Consider the following 7,458-nt stretch of genomic DNA (forward strand, 5'->3'; position numbering starts at 1 on the left):
TCTACCCTTCCTGATCCCCAGAAGGGTACATATTGATAAGCCCTGTTTGCATAAACTTTTACAGGAAACACAAACTCTGTATAATGCCCCTCAGGCCTAGCATACCCATATGGAATATTCAAGGTACTGTTCCCTAAATAGGGATTGGTGCGATGCCTGTCATTCTTACACAAGTATCATGGCTTTGCTTGTTCTTAGACCACTTACAGAATTGAATGCAATATCCAGAGGCATTGTCTATTTCACCCGACAACTGTCCAGGGCTTCTGGCTCTCACTTCAGTGACAGAGACTTCTTCATATCTCCAAACTTAGATTGTTATTTCTGTGTTTATTGAGTTGCATTTTCCATGTACCGCAGTGGTAGACTTCTTATGCGCAATGACACCAGCTTCTCCATACACTGACAGTAGTCTGAACAATCCAACCCAATTTTTGGTGTTCCCTTTATGGGAACCTTTGTGCAACTTTCACTGAGTAGCAGGAGCCATTGATCCTTGCTTTTAGGTCCTGCTTCTATTTGTACCAAATAAACGGCAGGGCTGAGGTTTTGTATTATATAGTATGGGCCTCCCCACCCAGTTGCCAAAAATGGGGGGTTGTCTGGGGTCAGCTGCACCATCACTCTGTCCCCAACTTGCCAATCTACAGTTTGGACTTGTTTGTTAAAGTATGCCCTCAATTTGGCATGATCCTGTCCCTGCTGCTGTGCAATAGACACTTACATGTCTCATAAATTTTCTCCCAGCAGTCTTACCGGCTGAGCTGTGACCAACCCTTCCTTCATTAGGTTTGGCAATGGGGACAGCAAACAAATATTCTGGGAGTCTCATCTCTCCGCCCATCATGGCAATAAAAGGAGTGACACCGGCTGGTTTACTTTGGCTTCCCCCTTAAATCCATAAGAATCAAAGGCCACTTTTCATCCCAGTCTTTGCCTGATTCACACACCGCGTTGTTTCACTTGTTCTGTTTGTCCTTTCCACCAAGCCAGAAGCCTAGGGCTGATAGGATATGTGACATTTTTGCTCTTTTCCCAGAATGATGAAAGCACCTTTCATTGCCTTCCCTGTGAAAGTTGTTCCTCGAGCACTGTCTACGCCCTGGGGCATTCCCACCTAGAAAAGACATTCTACAGTCTTGCTGTAACAGGTGCAGTGGCTTTTCAAGTAGGCAAGGCTTCTATCCATTTAGTAAAGGCATCAACAATCACAGGCTATGGCTACGCTACAGCGCTTACAGCTGTGCCCCTCTAGCACTGCCCCTACAGATGCTCTAAGCCAACAAAAGATAACACTTCTGCCAGCATAGTGCTGTCCACACCGACGCTTAGGTCAACTTACATCGCTCGGGGGGGGGGGGGCGTTATTCACACTCCTGAGTGACATAGCTTACACCGACTTAAGCTGCTGTGTGTACATAGCCACAAGTAAATATTGGTTGCCTCTTCTTGTAAGTGGTAACTCCCCTGCATTGGCAATTGGCAATCTTTCCAAGGACCCCCTGCCGTGCTGGGCCTGGCTAAATCCACATTTTTGTTTTCCCTGGTGGATTGTTTTTAGCACAAAACATGAAGTTTTACATTTGTGTGACTATTGGGCCACCAGGCCACCTTACTTAGTCGCTGATAAGTGGCATCAGCGTTTTGGTGGGCCCCCAATGGCACATCATGCACCAGTCTTAACATTTCCCTTTTAAGAGGAATCCAGACCGGGTCATGTAAATCATCCCCTTCGCTAAGCAACAAGTTTCCCCTGGCAAGGAGCCATTTACCCTTCAGCTGGTTTAGCTCCCCGTGTGTTACTCTGGGTGTAAAAGCAGATAGCCCTGGATCAGACTCTTGCAGTGTTACTAAATCACTGTTTTCTGCTTGCGCTCAGGTGGTACCAGCAAGGACTGGATAATTAGGGGCTGGACCCAGCCAAGCAGCAAATCCTGGGCTTAATTTGTGCCAGGGCTGAGCACCGGCACCTCTCAGCTTGGCAGGTCATAGCCCTCATGCCTCTGGGCTTGTGGCGTCAGTTATGAAAGCAAAAGAATTGTTTGGGCCCAGCCCCTAATTGCTTGAGCCCCCGCCCTTCTTTCATTACAAATTAAGCATTGAGCAAATCCTGTGAGTGGGTCCCTTTTTGGTGATACAGGGTGAGGGGTCAGCCTAACATAAACCGCTCAGGTTGCAGCCCTTCAGAAGTTAGATTCTGTACTGCACCTGGGATAAAAGGGTGAGGGGGCCCCTCTTGAGAGGGAATTCCTCCAGGACACTCCTCTGGAGCACCATCAATTAAGAGTCCCACCCTGGCAAAGGTGAGGGTTGTTTAAGAGGACAGACAGCAGTTTGCTGCTCTCAGCAGCCAGCGGTTGTGTTAAACTAGGACTAGACACTGTACTGTCATTACAGTTTTACGTGTCCCAACCCACCCGACATCTGAAACGTGTCCCGGCCCACCACAAAGCTAATATGTGTTTTTCACCGAGGCTCCACTGCTTTTCAACTCCGTTCAGTACTCTGGAAGCATAAGCAATAGGTTTTCCTCTCCCGTGATAGCCCTGAGTTAACACAGCTGAAATGGCTGTGTCCCTGGTTGCTACAAATAGTCCAAAAGGTTTTGTATAATTTGGGACTGGAGTCCAAACCTCTTTGAAATAATACACTACCTGGATATGCTGGAGGTTCCATTCCCACTCTACCTTTTTCCGCTGCAGCGGGGAGAGGGCAGTGTGCCGCAGTGGCTGAGGTAGTCAGGGACAAAATCCCAGCAAAAGCTTCTCATGCCAAGTGTTGTTTCTGAGGTAGGGAGAGGCAGCTCCAAAATCACTTTAATATTTTGTTTGTCTGGAGCTTGCTGACTGGGTTGCAGGGTTAGTCCCAGGAAGGAAACCTCCTGTTTCACTAGTTGGGCCTTTTTCTGGGTTTAGCTTGAGTCCAGCTTTCATCGAAACCTTAAACAGGGCTTCCAACACTTTTAAATGGCTTTCCCTGTCAGTAAGATGCACGAGAATATCGTCTACAAATTGCACAACGTTTTCTTCATAGGTTTAACACTAATTATTTGAAGTTGTTTTCTATCTCGGGCATTTTAATCTTTTCTACTATTGCTTTAGTTTCAATACAGTTATTCTTTTTCACTTACAAAAGACCATCAGACAGATTTTTCGCTCCCTAATAACATTTACTTTACACCACAGTTAATCATAATTTTTAGATACGATTTTTCATGGTTAAGCACCATTTTTTTATATTTACTGATCTTTCTTGGCGCGGGGTTGTGGTTCCAAAGCACACAGCAATCTGAAAAAGAAAGCACAACCTACCATGGCTCCTCTCTGGAGCCCTCAGAGGATTTTAATTAAGGAGCATGTTTTGTTTACATTCCTTTTACACCTGCATATGCTATGGGGACGTGCACATTCCTCTATAATTCACCATGCACTTTTTATTTGCTACAACATTATAATAGCCATATCAGTTTTCACATGAAGTATAACCATTTATTTTGTGCTCACAGAATTTCCATAAAAAGAACAGGAGGACTTGTGGCACCTTAGAGACTAACCAATTTATTAGAGCATGAGCTTTCATGAGCTACCGCTCACTTCATGAAAGCTTATGCTCTAATAAATTGGTTAGTCTCTAAGGTGCCACAAGTCCTCCTTTTCTTTTTACGGATACAGACTAACACGGCGGCTACTCTGAAACCTGTCAGAATTTCCATGCACCTTATCAACATGACCTCTGATTACTCAGAGCCACCTTAAGGCCCAGTGTTCCTAATTGCATCTCTTATGTACCTCACCCCTGCCATTGCTCCAGAGGGGACTGTCATTTTAATTTCTCATTCTTCTCCAGCAGCTCTGAGCTGCTGTTTTATTACTGAAAAAGGATCCAGAGTCTCTCCCCGCTCTCCTGGGTCTGGCTGTCCCTGCCACCACAGCCACGACCAGGACGCTGAACTTTATAAAAACACTGAGACACCCAAAGGATTAAATGCTAAATAACAAAGCCAAACAACACTAGCTAGCTGTGTTTGGCAAAATGTGTCCACCATTGTTGCAACTTTGAATGAATGATTCAAATGGATTTTTAGTGGCATTTTTAAAAGCCAGTTCATTTTAAACATACAAAATAGGGTTTTACAAACCAGAAGTGTTTCTTTAGGTCCTTAAACCCTTACCTAATTACACAAATAGAGTTTTACATTAAAAAAAAAAATCTTTTCTTAACGTCCTTGGCACTGGTCTAATTATTTTAACACAGTTGTACCCAGATTACACTCCCCAGTCAAGTTCCAATGGAAAACCCTGATTTCCTTGTAGTAACTTTGACTAAATCGTTCATAGTGAAATTATTCAAATCACACTGTCTCTCTGCCTGCAGCTGTCATTTATAATTGTTTATTTTCAGGTGATTCCTTTCAGAAAAGGCCCAATTTTCCTTCAGGACGGCTGTAAAGATTCCTGGGGACAAAAGCATAGTGGTAGTAGTTGCTGCCCCTTGACCCCTCCCCTCACTTGCCCTCCTGTATAATTTGTTTGACTGCCAGGGCTCCACCCGGCATGAGTGTACCAAGCTGTACTGCCATAACTGGGTTTTATTATCAAACTAAGCATTCTCTTCCTATAACACTTTCACGCTACCATTTCCACAACACCCTCCAAACTCTGTAGAGTTAATTTGTGCAAATGCTCCTTTTAACTCCTCACTCTCTTTCCTTAAATCACTTACTTATCTCCCAAAGAGACATACATTCACCAGCCGATTTCTCTCAGTGGCACAGAACTTATTTCTGGGGTTTTTTGCACTCTTACATCAAGGTGGTGCTCTTTGCCCTGACAGACTTCGCCACCGCGTCCAGTGCCTGAAACACAGTTGCCTTAGTCTGTGCTTTCTTTAACCTTCGGATTGCTTAAGAAGGCAGTAATGATATTTGTCTCCAGGGTCACCCAAGGGCCTTATTCTTTGAAAATTTTAGCTATGGCCCACTGTCATGCTTTGCCAATAATGTATCTATTTACAGCATAGAATCACAGAATCATAGAATATCAGGGTTGGAAGGGACCCCCAGGAGGTCATCTAGTCCAACCCCCTGCTCAAAGCCGGACCAATCTCCAACTAAAATCATCCCAGCCAGGGCTTTGTCAAGCCTGATCTTAAAAACTTCAAAGGAAGGAGATTCCACCAGGTAACGCATTCCAGTGCTTCCCCACCCTCCTGGTGAAAAAGTTTTTCCTAATATCCAACCTAAACCTCCCGCACTGAAACTTGAGATCATTACTCCTCATTCTGTCATCTGCTACCACTGAAAACAGTCTAGATCCAGCCTCATTGGAACCCCCTTTCAGGTAGTTGAAAGCACCTATCAAATCCCCCTTCATTCTTCTCTTCCGCGGACTAAACAGTTCCCTCAGCCTCTCCTCATAAGTCATGTGCTCCAGCCCCCTAATCATTTTTGTTGCCCCCCGCTGGACTCTTTCCAATTTTTTCACATCCTTCTTGTAGTGTAGGGCCCAAAACTGGACACAGTACTCCAGATGAGGCCTCACCAATGTCGAATAGAGGGGAACGATCACGTCCCTCGATCTGCTGGCGTTGCCCCTACTTATACATCCCAAAATGCCATTGACCTTCTTGGCAACAAGGGTACACTGTTGACTCATATCCAGCTTCTCGTCCACTGTAACCCCTAGGTCCTTTTCTGCAGAATTGGTCCCTAGTCTGTAGCGGTGCATGGGATTCTTCCATCCTAAGTGCAGGACTCTGCACTTGTCCTTGTTGAACCTCATCAGATTTGTTTTGGCCCAATCCTCCAATTTGTCTAGGTCCCTCTGTATCCTATCCCTACCTCCAGTGTATCTACTTCTCTTCCCAGTTTAGTGTCATCTGCAAACTTGCTGAGGGTGCAATCCACGCCATCCTCCAGATCATTAATGAAGATATTGAACAAAACTGGCCCCAGGACCGACCCTTGGGGCACTACGCTTGATACCGCATGCCAGCTAGACATGGAGCCATTGATCACTACCCGTTGAGCCCCACAATCTAGCCAGCTTTCTATCACCTTATAGTCCATTCATCCAGTCCATACTTCTTTAATTTGCTGGCAAGAATACTGTGGGAGACTGTGTCAAAAGCTTTGCTAAAGTCAAGGAACAACATGTCCACTGCTTTCCCCTCATCCACAGAGCCAGTTATCTCCTCATAGAAGGCAATTAGATTAGTCAGGCATGACTTGCCCTTGGTGAATCCATGCTGACTGTTCCTGATTGCTTTCCTCTCCTCTAAGTGCTTCAGAATTGATTCCTTGAGGACCTGCTCCATGATTTTTCCGGGGACTGAGGTGAGGCTGACTGGCCTGTAGTTCCCTGGATCCTCCTCCTTCCCTTTTTTAAAGATGGGCACTACATTAGCCTTTTTCCCAGCATTCACCAGGTCTTTGCAGGGCTCTGTCAGGAATTTCTTTATGGCATTCAGCAGACCTTGGTCATGATCTGTCAGGCATTCTTTTACAGCGGTATCCAAAGTACCTCCCTCAGTTCCCCTGGTGTTACTGAATTTCTCTTGAGGAGAGAATTGTATACTGGCCCCCGAGGATAGATTGCTACCTCTTCACTCTGGGGGGTTTACAGCAACTGACGTTCATTTCTGCGGTCCCTTCATGGGTCATCAAAATGTTGGAATAATGAATAATAATATGAAAAATCACCAAACACTAATTTAACCATAAATTCCTTCATTAAATCCAAAGCCTAAATGGTACTTTATCAGTTGCTGTAAACATGTCAGCCTAAAAATAAGCAGTCACCACACCCAATATAGTAACAGAGTATTCTTAAATTTGTGAGCAGTATACTTACAAATAGGCCAAACCTAGGGATGACCATCTCATTCTGGCGTCTTTCAGTATGATCAGGTAGGGTCTGACCAAGAACCTATAGTTTCATGTCTGTCTTTATACTCTTCAGCTAACTTGTTAGTTTTAGCAAAAACCCAGTTTGAAGCACTTTATCTTTGCTCATTCCTTCCTCCAAGGCCTTCCTTTCTTATTTCTCTCCCCATCCTTGCTTGCCAGCAGAACAGGCTTGTTTCTTTGGGCTTGTTTCTTTGAAGACAATTTCCCTTTGTCTTGTTACTGCAGTTCTTTATTTTATTAAAAAGAAAAGGAGTACTTGTGGCACCTTAGAGACTAAAGTCTCTAAGGTGCCACAAGTACTCCTTTTCTTTTTGCAAATACAGACTAACACGGTTGTTACTCTGAAACCTTTATTTTATTAGCTAGTTTTGGAATCATACATAAGAACATAAGAATGGCCATACTGGGTCAGACCAAAGGTCCATCCAGTCCAGTATCCTGTCTACCGACAGTGGCCAATGCCAGTTGCCCCAGAGGGAGTGAACTTAACAGTTAATGATCAAGTGATCTCTCTCCTACCATCCATCTCCACCGTCTTACAAACAGAGGCT

The sequence above is a fragment of the Natator depressus genome, chromosome 5, assembly GCF_965152275.1.
Source record: "Natator depressus isolate rNatDep1 chromosome 5, rNatDep2.hap1, whole genome shotgun sequence".
Classification (NCBI taxonomy): Eukaryota; Metazoa; Chordata; order Testudines; family Cheloniidae; genus Natator; species Natator depressus.